This window comes from Chinchilla lanigera, unplaced genomic scaffold, assembly GCF_000276665.1.
Source record: "Chinchilla lanigera isolate Chin_1 unplaced genomic scaffold, ChiLan1.0 scaffold00011, whole genome shotgun sequence".
In the NCBI taxonomy this organism is placed as follows: domain Eukaryota; kingdom Metazoa; phylum Chordata; class Mammalia; order Rodentia; family Chinchillidae; genus Chinchilla; species Chinchilla lanigera.
Window position 1 is genome coordinate 13,378,553 of NW_004955412.1, and position 15,155 is coordinate 13,393,707.

Here is a 15,155-nt window from a genome sequence, read left to right on the forward strand (position 1 = left end):
TATAAATGGGAGCACACGGTGCAGTTGTAGGTCTGTGCTTCTGTCACTGCGCTCATTCAGAGTGCCTGTGATGGCACAGATGGTCGTGGCAGAGCCGTGCTGGTGGTGGGAGGACAGAGGGAAGATGCTGCTGGTGCTTTTTCATCCTCTCTTTCTCATGACTAACAAGATCGTTTCTCCAGAATAGCTTTCATTTAAAAAAGTGTAATTATGCTAGTAACATTCTTGCAAGTGTTTACACATCCAGAAGTTTATCTAAGGGATGAAGAGAGGCATAAAAATATAGCTTAGTAACTTACTAATAAATACACATGTGAGTTATTTGCACGTGCAGTATCTTCTAGCATTTCATTTTTGGTTTTTGTTTTTGAGACAGGGTCTTGCTGGTAGTTCAGGCTGGCCTTGAACTCACTATGTAGCCCAAGTTGGCCTTGAACTCACGGCAATCCTCCTGTCTCAGCCTCCTGAGTGCTGGGATTATATATGTGCGCCACCATGCCTGGCTCTTCTAACATTAATTTCAGTAGTTCATTAGTCCTAAAAGATTATATAGATATTTCCCTCATAAAATATTGGAAAAGTAGATATACATTCCTTGTACAAATATGCTGAGGAGTTAAAATACAGTTTAACATCATTAATAGATGTATTTCTGTTTTATTTTTTATATTTTAATATTTATTTATCTTTTTGAGACAGGGTTGCACTATGCAGTTCAGGCTGGCCTTGAACTCACTATGTAGCACAGAATAGCTTCAAACTTGCAGCAATTTTCTTGCCTCAGCCTCCCCAGTACTAGGATTACAGATGTATGGCACTGTACCTGGCTCCAATTTAAATTTAGCAATTATTTTTCCTTTGGCTTTTCTGAGCAACAAGTTTTCAACCTATGACTTGGTTAAACCAGCTTTGTTATGAACTTTCTAAAAGGTAGAAAATCTTTGAATTTTAGAGGTAATGTAAATATGATTGCTAGTAGGTATATATTCCACTTGCTGTTTTTTAAAGCATAAAGAGAGAATTTCAATGTCTGTAATGAAACTCAGTAAGATAAAGGTCTTATGAAAATAACATTCTCCCAAAAAGCTCAAATGCGTGGTTGCTTATCATTTTAAGAATAGTTATTGTGTGTCCATTGAAGAAATAGTAATCTGATGCTCTAGTACAGATATAAAATCTGTGGCATAATTTTTAGTTTGGGGAAAGTAAAGACTGGGTATCCATATCTTGAAATACTATAAACCTTTTTTTGACTTTAAGCAGTCCTTTTCAACGTCTTCCATTTTCTCCTGTTTATATCTCTAGCAATTTAAACAGCAAAATATAAATTCTTTGAATGACCGTGTTGCTGGTTATTTCCAAGTTGCTTTATTGTTTGGTTTTTGTTTTGTTTTTTGTTTTTCTTCTAGTACCAGGAATCAAACTCACGACCTTGCGCTTGCCAGGCAGGCGCTGTGCCGCTGAGCTAAATTCCCAGCCCCCCAAGTTACTTTATGTTTAAAATAGGAAAATGCTTTTTCATTAAGTTACATAAAGTCAATGAAAATAAAAGTAATAGGCTTGAAGCAAGTTGTGTTCAGCAGAGCCAAAATCAAAGTGAGCTCAACTTTTATGTTTACTCTCAAAGTTTAATAATGTGGCTGGTCTTGTTACACATGAGTTTTCCAAAAGTAGTACTACTTCATCATACGTTTTGGCATAGAGGAGAAATTGTGTTTTCTAACTTGGATATTATATGTGACAATAAAATTATTTTTACCGCTTTTACTTGGCTTCTTCTGTCTTTTAAGAGCATTTCAAATTTTAAATGCGATTTATAATATTGTTAAGTTGCCTCAAACTGCATATTCTTGCTGAAGTGCTTAATATTCACATACCATATACAAGGGAGATTCTTTGATTCAAGTAACATTAAATAAAGGTACTTTAAGTTTGGATTACTAATGTAATGTTCTATAGGAATTAAGTAGGTTTTGGGTTCTAATGGGAAACTTGTTGGGTTTTAGTTTTAGTAGGATTTTTTAAAGGTAAATAATATGCTTACAGTTGATATATGTGAAGATCACCATTGTTTGCACAACTCATTCATCCATTTAACATATAGATTGAGTACCCATACTGGGGCAGGCACTTCATTTTGATTAATTCGCATCACTTTAAATTGTGATTTTAGACTCTGTCAGTGGCAAATACATTACCTTGGCCAAGATGACTTCTAAGGCTTTGTGATTTTCTTTTTGGTGGGCTGATGATTTTAATGGAAGTAATTTGCTACTCTGTAAGCTTTATATAAGTGCTACATAATAGTAATTATAAGCTATGCTAAATATAAATATGTGTGCTACGTAATAGTAATTATAAGCTATGCTAAATATAAATATGTGTCCCGTATATCTTTATATGAAGATAATGTATCAGTGCTTTCAAGATCTCATCTAGGCAGTTTCTTTAAAAATTTATCAGATTTATTAAGTATATACTGGAAAACATACGGAATGAAGAGGAGGGCTTGGGTGTAGCCCAGTGGTAGAATGCTTGCCTGGAATGTGCAAGGCTTCGTTTTGGTCACTAGCATCACAGAGGAGAGAGGGAGCGAGGGAGGGAAAGTGGAAATATAAAACACACCTGGCAGGGAGGAAAGAAAGTTACATAGACATGTATGTACCTGTACACGTACGTACATGTATGAAACAGTCTATTCAATCCTGAGTTAATGCAGAATAATACATGTAACTTTAAATCTTGTCATTGGATACACTAAATGTATGGGAAACTAGTGGTAGGGAGTTATGACCAAAATTTATTACTTCTGACTTTAGATGTCTTTGAGTCGGCTGGAACCCTTACTTGTTGTAGGGCGGGAGGAATGCCAGAAACTGTTAGAGCACCAAGATCATATCTCCTACTTTGCACTTTTGCCAAGAACTCTAGTGACAGACTGCATCTCGTTAATATCATCTTGGGACTTCCTTTTAACGTACCACTCCAGTGTTAAGGAATTATCATGGAAAAAAAAAAAAAAGGATTACTTGGATGTGAGTAAAAGCGATTTAAATGTAACTGTGTGTTTAATTAATATTACTTCTTAGAGAAACAGACCGAACCAAATTCCGATAGCCTTGACTAGAAAAGGCAATTTAAAAATTTGTTAATACTAAAAATAATAAATTGGCATGTATTGAATAATTACCATGTGCTAGGTGCTCTTAACAATTATTTTGTATGTCTTTTCATACGTAAACCTCATACAAATGCATGTGTTACCATTGTCCTCATACAGATAAACAAAGGGAGATTCAGAGTTGTAAAATAGATTTACTCATGGTACTGCAGGTGATAAATAGAAGTAATCATGGTTAAATCAGTCTCAGTGTGTTGATTTAAAAATACATACCCTTAACCATTACAATAGTCTTTCTCAAAGTGTGATTTGTAGACTACAAACATTGAAATTATAAGTAGTTATATAAAAAGATCTCTAGGTTCTATCACAAATCCACTGAATCTACTTGGGTATAAGAGCCAGGGCTCTGCACTGATCCAGGGGTCTACATTTTAACCAGCTTCCTAGGGAGAGTGTATGGACACTAATGAATGAGAACCTCTGCACTGTCCTGTATTGTTACCAAGTCTGACCCTGTAAAGACAAAGAATAAGGACAGAGGAGCAGGAGGATAATAATGCCCCTAATGTGAGGAATAAACACATGAAGTCACGGAAGTGTGAGCAAGTTCCCTATGGACTGGCAGTGTTCGCATTATTGGAAAATATAGGTTGCAGTACAGAGAGTTTGAAGGACATTCAAGTCTCAATTAAAAAGGACTGGGACAGTGCTTTAGAGAAGTTAGCTCTTGAAGGCTGCGGCTAGAGGAGCACAGGTTCAATCCCAGCCTGGACACTTTAGTGACTTAGACCCTGTCTCAAAAAGGGGCGGGCTGTGGATTTACCCCAGTGCCAAGGCTCTGCGCTCATCCCCATCCTCCCCCAGGAAGAAGAGGGAAAGAACGGAGGAAGTAGAGTAAGTTCATTCCTGCTCAATGGGGTACTAATTTTTCCTTCTCTGTTAACGTCCTAGCATCTGTGTCATAATGCTGAAACAGTGTATTGTATTTCAGCCATTTGTCTCTTTCCTTAATTGAATTGTATCTTTGGACTGGATGTGCTATTCCTTCTTGTATTTATCTCTTAGACTAGATCCTAGTAAATGTCAAGTTCTTCCACTTCTCTTGTCATAAACTTCATAGATTCCCAAATTACCTAGGGCACGTTTTAACAGTTTGATACCCTAGAGCATCACCTTCTTGCCTACACATTCAGTGCCAGGAGCAGTTTCCAACTGTGACTTAGCTCCTGTAAACCGGACACAAAAGTTTTGATCCAGTCTTGAATTCTGAGGCTCTCCAGAGGAAAATTTCCAGGAAGATGCAGTAACCTTTCATGCTTGCTTGCTTGCTTGCTTGCAGTGTGGGTAGGAGGCCTTAGTAACCTGTCCCTCAGCCCTGGTATCAACTACCTTTCTCCTCAACCAGAAGACCCACTTCAAGACCATCCCACCAAGAGTGGTGGTGAATACCTGTTATCCCAGCACTATACCTATAATCCCAGTACTCGGGGAGGCAGATGCTTGAAGATTGCAAGTTTGAACCCAGCCTGATCAGTTTAGCTACTTGATGAGACCCTGTCTCAAAAGTTTAAAAGGGTCTGAGGTTGTATCTCAATCCCCAGTACTGGGAAGAAAGAGGGCAGAGGAGGAAACCAGCAGTAGAGGAGCTGGGGGAGACATTGCTGCTTCCATTATGAAAAGACGGATTAATTGGAGATTCTTCAGTCATAGTACATAACATAAAAGTCACTTTAGCTTGAATTTGCTTGCTGTCATTTATGATTGTTCTGGGATCTGTATAAGGAGAAAAACAGCCTTGTATCCTTCCTCTTCAGCTTAGAAATGCTCAGTTACCAGATCCTCAGTCCCCAAACGATCTAACCTTCGTGGCCCAGAAGAGTGGTCCAAGAGAAAGGAGAGGATCCAGTGATAAGGCAGTGGGAAAGGAAATTGTCATGTTTGTGGGAAAGAACGTCAGAGAAAGTCTCCTTAAAATGTGGTTTAAAGAAGCCTGGTGGCTGGGCCTTGTGGCTCAGGCCTGTACTCCCAGCACTCAGGAGGCTGAGGCAGCAGAGTCCAAGGCCACCTGGAACTACAAAGCGAGACCCTGTCTCAAAAAAACCACACAAAAAAACTTTTTAAAAAAGAAGCCTTACCTCCCTCACAATGAGGAGGTCACGGTAGATGTGGGCATGATTGTGCGTATTGCCTCATGGAGAAACTAGAACTTAAAACAGAATTATGCCCAACAACCAGATCTGAAGTAGACTCAATCCAGTCATAGTGCCAGTGCCAAAATGGGCCGTCCGTAATTCTCTCATCGCTGGGAAGTCTCTGTGACAAGTCGTCTTTCTTCTTTCTCAGATTGGCTCCTTCTCTTCCTTATTATCTACAGTTTGTATAGTTTGAGCACCTCCTTGATTTCACTTTGCTTTATTCCATTTTATAGATTGGCCATGCCCTGGCATTTGTGTATGTGTGTGTTTTAGAGTTCAAAAATTAATCTTCACATGGTATCTATTGTTAAGAGTTTGAAGCAAAAGCCTATGAGGAAAGCAAAAAGAGACATTGTTTAGAGAGAACATAATTATAATAAAATGTATGTTAGTAAATGTTTTTCTGCTCCATAACAATGTTATTATTCCCTCTTAAGTAGTTTCTTCTCAGTGCAGAGGTCCTAGGCTCAAGCCTCCCACCAAAAGAATTTATTTTGTTACTGTGTTTTCAGTACAGAATAAATGCATTTGAGGCCAGATGTCCTGGCACACACCTATAATCCCAGCACTTGGGAGGCTGAGGCAGGAGGATTGCTGCGAGTTCCAGGCCAGCCTGAGCTACAAAGTGAGTTCAGGACCAGCCTGAACTGCATAGCAAGACTCTGTCTCCAAAAAAAAAAAAAAAAAAAAAAAAAAAATGCATTTGAAGGGGGGAGTAAAAACTCTTAGAAGCTCAACTAGCTAGCGGAATCTTATGGGGGGAAAAATGTCACTGTTAAAATAACTGATTTTCTTTTTTTCTTCTTTTGCAAGATATTTATTTATTTATTGAACCTCTATTACATGGTTTTCTATGCTGTAGGTTTTTAATCTTTGCAATATAAAATACTCTGAGATATGAGGCACTAAAATTCAAGTAGCTTTTGACCACTGGCAGATTGTTTGGCCAGAATAGGTACTGACAAGCTACCTGTCTTTCTTTACTTCCTAATATTTAGTTTTATGATATTGTCATTTTGTATGCTGTTTATACATAGTTCTATCTATATAAAAACTAAATTATGACTTATTTCAAATCAGGATAAATGTTTTAATATTGTGCTTTGTTTAATCAGTATAAAGTGACTTTTTTAAAGTGTTGTTTTACAATTCTAAGACAGGCATCTTAAGTAGCTTTTAAATTAGTTCCCCACGCCTAAACGCAAGTGCGAATTGTACATTTTTCTGCTTGTCATCAGCTGCCTCTTCTCCTGAGTCTTAACCATGTTTCACTAACCATGTCCATCTGTTGTGTCTTATTAAGAATCTGTACAACCATCAGCTTCATGTTTCTAGAGGAGCAGTGTATAAAAGCTTCATGGAGATGAAGGGGAAGTGAAATTCCCCTCCCCAGGTAGGGCCTAGTTTTATTTTTTACTGAAGAGTTGCAGATGCTTTAGAAAGTAATCATGAGTATGAAATCTCATTTCAGAATACATCACCATCATTCCTTTGAGAGAAAATTCAATCAGAAACATAGAGTATTATGTTACAGTACAGTAATTTATTAGTGGATCCTCAAATAGATCTGAATGGTGTATGAAAGAGAATTTTGATGTTTCGCTTAAATGTTTAAAAACAATTTTTTCCTGTCCCTTTGGCTACTTTGACTACCAGTAAAATCTGAAATCTTAGACTTCTTCGTATAGGTCAGTGGATATCAGTAATTTTTAATTTCAATTTGTTGTACTAAGGACTGCTTAAAATCTGTGTGGGAAATCTGCTGCATTTGGGGCTGTGCATAGCAGCTTTTGATAATAATGGTAGCAGTGATGGATGTGAGTGAAGGAGCAGCGGCCGAGAGGCCTGTCTTGACTCATTTGCTCTCAGAAGGCTGGGTGGAAGTCCCTTTACCTGGTCTCGTGATGGCCTGCACATACTGCTCAGTGCAGTACTTACTGCTCAGTTATGTCCTTACAGGGCTATCCTCTCTGCTCGGCTGAACTCCTCGGGGACAGAGTACTTCTTGTGTATGTTTATATCTCCAGTACCTGGCAGAGTGCTTATCCCACAGCATATTGTAGATACTGCGTACATGTTTATTAAAGGATTGACTCTATACCTCTGATAATTACTGTTCTGAACTAAGATAGTGTGTCTGTGGACCAAGATAGAGCTAGCCAAGAACTTATTTATATTGCTTGTAACCATTTGCCTGTTAATAATGGATCTGGTTATTCATTTACCAGGGAATGTGTTATTTCTTCAATTTATCAAGAAGGTTCAATATTCTAAACATACTTACATGCAGATAATTTTGTTCAGTCCTCAAATAAGGCCTTAACGTAAGGGTGCTTCTGTCTTAGTTATTATGTCACCAAGCTTGTCTTATCTATATGTATAACTTGCTGGTTCCTCTTTCTCTGTTCCCTGAGGATGACAGACATAGTAGTTGTCACCATTTTTTAAAAATCTCTTTTTAGAGACACTCATTGAGCTTAATGGAAAGAAACAAGAACAAGTGATTCATAATGCAAAATAGCTTATTCAATTTTTTATGAAATGCACTTGTTAATTATTCTGAAATGTTTGATTTGAAATTTTGTTTTACATTGTGGTTACACATAATATATGTTGTTTATTTTCAGTGATTCAGACACTCCAAATAAAAAATACCCAGCTATGGAATTCTAATTTGAGTTGCTAATAAGTTAGTTGCCCAATTCCTACTTAGCTTTCTGGCTTTTCTTACAAACTTCTATTTTCCCTTTAATATATTATCATTACACATTTACTTCTGCTCTTTCTTCTCTGTTTTGCACTACTATAATAATACCTCAGACTGGGTCATTTATAAAAAACAGAATCCTATTTCCCATAGTTCTGGAGTCTGGGAAGTCCAAGGCTTCTGGTGAGGGTTCCTTCCTTTGGTAGGAAGAAATACTGAATCCTCAAATGATAGATGCAGAAGAGCCAGAGACCGAGGGCTGCATGAAGCCTCTTTTTTTTTTTTTTTTTTTTGAGACAGGGTCTCACTATGTAGTTCAGACCGGCCTTCAACTTGCTGTATGGCCCAGGCTGGCCTCAAATTCACAGCAGTCCTCCTGCCTGAGCCTCTAGAATGCTGGGAGTATAGGCTGCGCCACCAGGCCCCGCTGAAGCCTCTTTTATAAAGGCCTTACTCCCGTTCAGAAGGAGCCCGCCTCATGTGTCCACCTTGTAAAAGCCCTCCCTCTAGCACTTTCGCATTGGCCTGTAAGTTCCAATACCTGAATTTTGGAGACAGCACACTCTAAACCGAATCATCAGCTAACTCAAATTCCACCTAAGAGAGTAGAAACTCTGATTTTAATCTGAAAATAGAAAAGGAAACTTTTTATTTCTCAGTAACCTAAGAATAAATGTATGTATATATTTACTGGGCTTTCATTACTGGCAAGTCTTTATTCATACTGCTGTGGACTATAAATAAGATGTGGGAGTTTTTTGTTGTTGCTGTTTTGTTTTGTCTTTCAAGTATTTTGGAATAACAGATATATTCATATAGCAGTCATAAGCTGAAAGAGCAAGGCAGGATTATTTGGCTAAGATGGCCTTTGAGTTGGAATTTGAAGAGGTACTGAATGCATGGGGTCTGCTTGGCTGATACCTTTGCAGACTACAGTGTCTGAATTGCTGTTGTCCTTTCTGATCAACTTCTTTTGGGGGGCTCATGTTATTTCTGTTTTGGCACAGTACTGCCGACTTTGTAGTCCCCAAAATAATTTTGCTACCAATCATCTCTACTCTGATTTGTTCATATGCAAATCCTATTGATCAACTATTTCTAAAAATCTATTGCTCCCACAAAGGTGGAGGAGACTGTAGATCGTGCGTGTGTGCAGAGGGGGCAAGTTTCAGATGAAAGTAACAGCATGAGCTAAGGTACAAAATTAGAAAATTACAAGGTTTCTATGGAAAGCAAAGCTGTTCACACTGACTGGAATAAGTGAGGGGCAGAAAAGATAGTAGACGGAGACAGTAATAGGAAGACAGTGAGGGCAGAAAAGACAGGCTGAAACTATGTCTGGTGGAAGGAGGTTCTCTGTATTAACTAGGCTAAGGCGTTACCTGGGTTTAATTAATGTCATAGGCATGGAAGACCTGGTGAGAGTTTTTAAAGAGGAGTGATGTATTCTCTGCCTTAGATTCATTGGAATTGGGAGATAATGGAACCATAATGATTACCTTGACAGAAATTCAAGTGAAATACAGTCAGAACTAGTATGGGTAATATTGACAGAACTCATCTGGGGAAGAGGAGGTAGAACAAAGAAGCACCAGATGGGAGAGAGAGTGTGGAGAGAAAATGTCAAGCCTTGGCACTCTTTTCCAAAAGCGTAAGAGTAAGTGAAAGGTAGAAATATGTCAGGAAAGGATTTGAAAATCTAATGTTGGATCCGAATACCTTTTTGCTATCTATAGAACATCTTTGACATTTACTGGTTTGTTCCCTTTCAGTGAATTACGTGGTAATGATATATGATCTTTTCTTCACTTTTGATTTACTTCCATAGTCTTTGTTAAATTTTATCGTCACTGGAGCCATGCTTTATTCTGTCCTGTTACTGTTGACCCCTTTGCATTTGCAATTTTAGTTTCATTTGCCTTCGCCTGCCTCTCCCTGTGTACCCTGATCAAGTGGCAGTGCACACACTCAGCCTAGCTCTCGTGAAGAGAAATACAGTGCAGAATAAGGCCACATGAATGTCTTATGATAATTCAAAGATAAGAAATGTAGCTTATCTAAGCTATCATGGGAACTAGAAAGCTAGAAGATGTCTTTTTCTTATCTTTTTAACAGTGATAAAATATACTTTTATTTACTTTGTTGAGTCAGAGGGCTGTTAAAACAATTATTGCTAACGTAGATACCAGGCAAACAGAAAGGTGCTGTAGAAATCCAGTTCCCTTGGAGTTTATTTAAACTAAAAGGAAAAGGTCATAATGTTTCCATGCAATTCATACTTGGTTCTTTAAACAATGACTGTGACAAGTAGAATTAAAGAGTATTGCACTTGTGATCCATGCAACACACCAACATTTTGGGTTGTACGTAATTCTTTTTTAAATCTCTTTTGGAAATACTGTAATAGCCAGTACACAGAAGCACACCTTAAGTGAGCATATGATTGCAGTTTTAAAAAGAAAAAAAGGGGGATGGGTATTTAGCTTAGCAGCACAGCGCCTGCCTGGCAAGTGCGAGGTTGTGAGTTCAGTTCCCGGTACCGGAAAAAAAAAAGAAAGAAAAAGAAAAAAAAAATCACATTGGATCTATTTAATTTCTTTAAAATCACTGAACAAAAAAGCAACAATGAACCGCTATACTGATTTTACACAACTTCTATACAGTACTTTCATTTAAATCTAAAAACAGAAGTTAAGACTCTTCTCTATTTTTAGTAAACAACTGTATGGTAAACTTAGATGACTTTTCCTCCTGGATTTTACCTGGGAGTGGGGCTTTTTAATACTTGATTTAAAAGAGGACAAGTTATGCACATCAGTGTCACCAGTGTTAGTATTCCTTGGAATCTCAGGCAGATTCATATTCTTTATAGCTGACTGTGCTGGAGCTCCTGCTAAGCCAGCCTTAAATTCCATCAGTTTGTTTTGTGCATTAATTTGTATAACAGATTTCATTCATGTTCGTCTCTAGTACCATTCCCCCATTACCATTTCCATAGAATATTGTGAATCTTGTCTACATGGAAAATTAAATTCAGTCCATGGACATTTTCAAAACATTTATCTAATGTTTCCATAAACATTTGAGTTAGATCTAAAATGCACTTTCTGAAGAATCTACTCAGAAGACAAAGTATTGCATAATGTCTATAAATCAGTTTGTCATCAGTTCCTCTAATTAATAACCCCCTTCTAGGAAATTACAAACATTTCATCTCACTTAGACACCAAATGGAAAGTCTCTCTGATGATTTGCTATTGTATATCTTCACTGCAGGGCTGGTAGAACTTTGGAGAGCCGCTACTTCCCATGGTTAATGAAGATGAGAATCGCCTTGATTGTGGCTGAGCCAGGCCCACCGAGTGGTGCTGGGGTCAGGATAGGGGTGGCACGTGCCCCACCTGCCCCATCCAGACACCGAGATGTCTTTGTCTTAGAGGAGCAGTCTTGTTTTCTCCTGGCCACATTGCCTGTTACCACGTAGAGATTTCTCTTTCCTAGCTGGCTTCCTCTGTCTGCTTCATTATTACTTTTTAAACAATGGCTCGTACAAGTTCCTTGTTCTTATATACTCTTTTCCCTGGAGTTTCTCATAACTTACGGGAGCTTCACTCTTTGTCTCTCATTTTCATGAGAGAAGAAATCTGATTCAACTCAATTTTCAATCGAAGTCACAGTGTCCTTTCTGAGCCATCAGGTTTTCAGTTACAGGAAATAAAAACCTGGCTTAAATTGACAGAGACAGGAGGAAATGTATCGTCTCTTAGAATAGGAAATCTAGAGGAAGGGCATCCTTTAGAGTTACTCGAGTAGAGATTCAATGATGTTGTCAAGAATCTTAGATTCTTTACATCCCTTTTTTTTTGCCACCTTTAGTTTTTTAACGTCAATAAAATGGCTATGCAGCTCCAAGCATCACATCCAGAGATAACAGAAAATGTCTGTTTCTTCCAGTGGGTGTTTCTCAGAAGTGGTCAGCTTTTTCCTAAAGTCTTCTCTGAAAAGGAGCATATCTCCCCTCGGGTTTTGTTGGCTAGATTTGCTGTTAGAGATCTGTTTGGGTTAATAATCTCTGTTGGTGAGAGAGAGAAGCCACCAGAATATACCATCTTAAACCATCACTGGCAAGGGGAATGGGACAACCCTGGAACTTAACCAGGTCCTGTGGAGTTAGGATTGAGATCATTCTCCTCTGTGGTCACTGAAGACATGCCTGGACAGTGGAAGGGGGTCCTCTGCTGGTGAGGACGTAAAGGTGTGTGTCCACACACATTGGGGTGTAAGCTTTTCTTTTAAAATGAAAATTACTGTGGGATTTTTACCTGAAGAAAATTAGAGTTCTATCAGAATGAAAGGCAGTATAGTATAATTACCTTTGGATCACCTGTATATCTATGTAGCATGTACTACATGCTTAGTATGTAGTGTCTCCTATGGCTTGGATAAGAATCCCCAAAAGGTACCATGTGTTAAAGGCTTGTCCTCCAGGTTAGTGCTTTTGAAAGGTGGTAGAACTTTCAGCAAGTGAGATCTTATGGCAGGTCCTTAGGTTATGGGGCGTGTGCTCTCCAAGGGGATATTTGGACTCCATTCTCTCCCTGTTTTTCTGTTTTGCTTCCCAGCTGTTGTAAGGTGAGCAATTTCCTCTGCCAAGTGTTCCCACATGCTCTGCATCCTTCACTGGAGGCCCCCCGAGCAAAGAGGTCACTTAGTTATGGACTAGAACGTGTAACAAAATAAGCCTTTTCTAAGTTAAATATCTAGATCATATATTTTGTTACAGTAGCATGAAGCTAACACAGTGTATATGTGATATAGAACATGGCCACTATTCTGTGAGCAAGAAATCCCCAGAAGGGCCTGGCTGAAAGATACCCTGTAATGTATTGGATCCATCTTCTGTATTCTTACACAAACAGTCCTTCCTGAGAGATTTTCAGTAATGAGTGCACTGATTTTAGTAAATCGTGCATCTTACTATTATCACAAAAATTACTGAGAGCCAGTCATGTTAAATTTTTGCACTATTTGGACTATCATTTAGGAAAAATCCCTTGCTCACAGTGAACATACCGTATAAGAATACAGTAGCAGTAAAGATAAATTTTCCAAAGCTTCAAATTTTCCTCTTCAACTAATAGATTTAATATTCAGCTTTATTGTCTAATATGATTTTCACAATTAATTTCTAGAAAGGAAAGTTGCACATTGTAGGATATACATCTTGCTGAGTTCGTGCATACCAGTTATTAAGATGAAAATATTGACTCTCTGCACTGTCTCTGGTATGGTGTTTAAGCAGAACATTGAAGAGACAATCAAAAAGAAAACTGAAGGAAGTTAGAAGTCTAGAAAACCTCCATTTTCAAAAATATATGCCAAAATGCTTGTAATTTGAGGTGGACTGATGGGTTGGTTGATTGGTTTGGGTGCTAGGGATCAAACCCAGGGCCTTGCTCATACTAGGCAAGCGCTCTGTCCTTGAACAACACCATCAGCCCAGCTGATTTCTTTTTTTTCTTTTTTTGACTTTTTTGAGACAGCATCTCACTATGCAGTTCAGGCTGGCCTTGAGCTCACTTTGTAGCCCAGGCTGGTCTCAAACTTGCAATGATCCTCCTGCCTCAGCCTCCCGAGTGCTGGGATTACAGGCATGGGCCACCTCGCCCAGCCAGCCCAACTGATTGCTTAGTAAGCCATGTTGGTAAGAAAGAGGGAAAGAATGTGGGAGAGGGACAAGTACAGAAAGCAGGAAGGGCACCAAAGACTACTGTCTTCTTTTCGGTTTTACCTGGAGTCCTAATGGTCACTTTTGAAAATCGGGTTAGATCCTTCCACCGGGCAGTGTTTCTTACAGCACGTCAAAGCAGTCCTTGCCTTTTTCCTTCAAAGAGGGTTTTGTAGTGACAAATGAGGGGAATATTGTATCTTTCTCCTGGAGATTTTCATTGCACGTTGGGAAACTAAGGGCTAAGATTTCTGTAGCACATCATAATTTTAATCCTGTGTTTTCCACACCGTCTTTATCCCGCAGTCTCTATAGTTATATACACCTATTCACATCTTTCAGAGCACACTGGGAAACTGATGAGATCAAAGAGGCATGTTCTTGGGCAGAGGAGTAACACTACAAGAACAACGGTTCAGTGAAAGAGATCTGGTAATATGTAGGCTGAACTGGAGCCAGAAGAAATCGGTAGCATAAAATTCTGCTTGGAAGCTGTCAGATGAGGTGCTAATAGCAAATATTTGTTCATTCATCAATTCAACAAATGTTTGTTGAACATTTATTATATGCCAAGCACTGTTTTAGATAGAGAAGATAACAAAATAAGTTCAGAAGTCTCTGTCTTCCTGGATTTTATTTATTTAAATTCTAAGAGGAAAATATGTAAAATATCAAATGGTGAAGAATGCAAAAAGACAGGTAACTCAGGGTAAATTAGAGTCTGTGGAGCAGTGGTTACAGGGTGGTTAGAGTGGGTTTAAGCAGAGTCTTCAAGTTAGGAAGAAAACAATATAAAAGGAGTGTTTGGAAAATAGAGTCAGTGTTTTTTTTTTAAAAAAAACTTACCCCAGTAAAACTGCAATACCAGGAACAATGGGGTAAGTGTATTCAAAGTGGGAGAGAGGGAGAGAATTTTGAAGGAGTGAATGGCAGTGCGTCTTCAACTATGATACGTTATTTTATTTAAACATTCATCATATTTTTTGATTACACCTTACTGATCAGCCATTTACTGCAATTTCTGTTGAATAAAAACATATGTTTTTATTGCGTGTTCTCATCCATCATATTCGCCAAATGTGGCATTCGTGACTTCTGGCTCTCCCTCAGAGTCAGAATAGCCATGAAAGGTAAACGTTTTGAATCATTTCAAGTCCTGGAGACAGCCACAAAGGCACAGTTAAAGACACTCAAGAAAGAGGACTTCAGAACTGCTTCAGGAAGCGACAGGAATGTTGGGAGAAGTGTGTTTGAACTGAAGGGGAGCATTATGAGGGGAATTCCAATGTGTCTTTCACTATAATAATTTTTTTAAAAAATTAAGCATTCACCATGTCTTTGAATCATAGCTGGTAGGCATCTAAGCATAGGCAGCAACCATGCCAAGACTTTGAAGTAGAA

The 15,155-nt window shown here is 38.5% G+C and overlaps 1 protein-coding gene and 1 pseudogene across 1 annotated transcript in view; one reads left to right on the plus strand and one right to left on the minus strand.

Moving 5' to 3' along the window:
- Sik2 (salt-inducible kinase 2) overlaps window positions 1–15,155 on the plus strand; it is a gene marked incomplete at its 5' end in the record, with an annotated part of 116,045 nt that overhangs the window by 36,521 nt on the left and 64,369 nt on the right.
- On the minus strand, window positions 10,579–12,237 carry LOC102007875 (annotated as a pseudogene).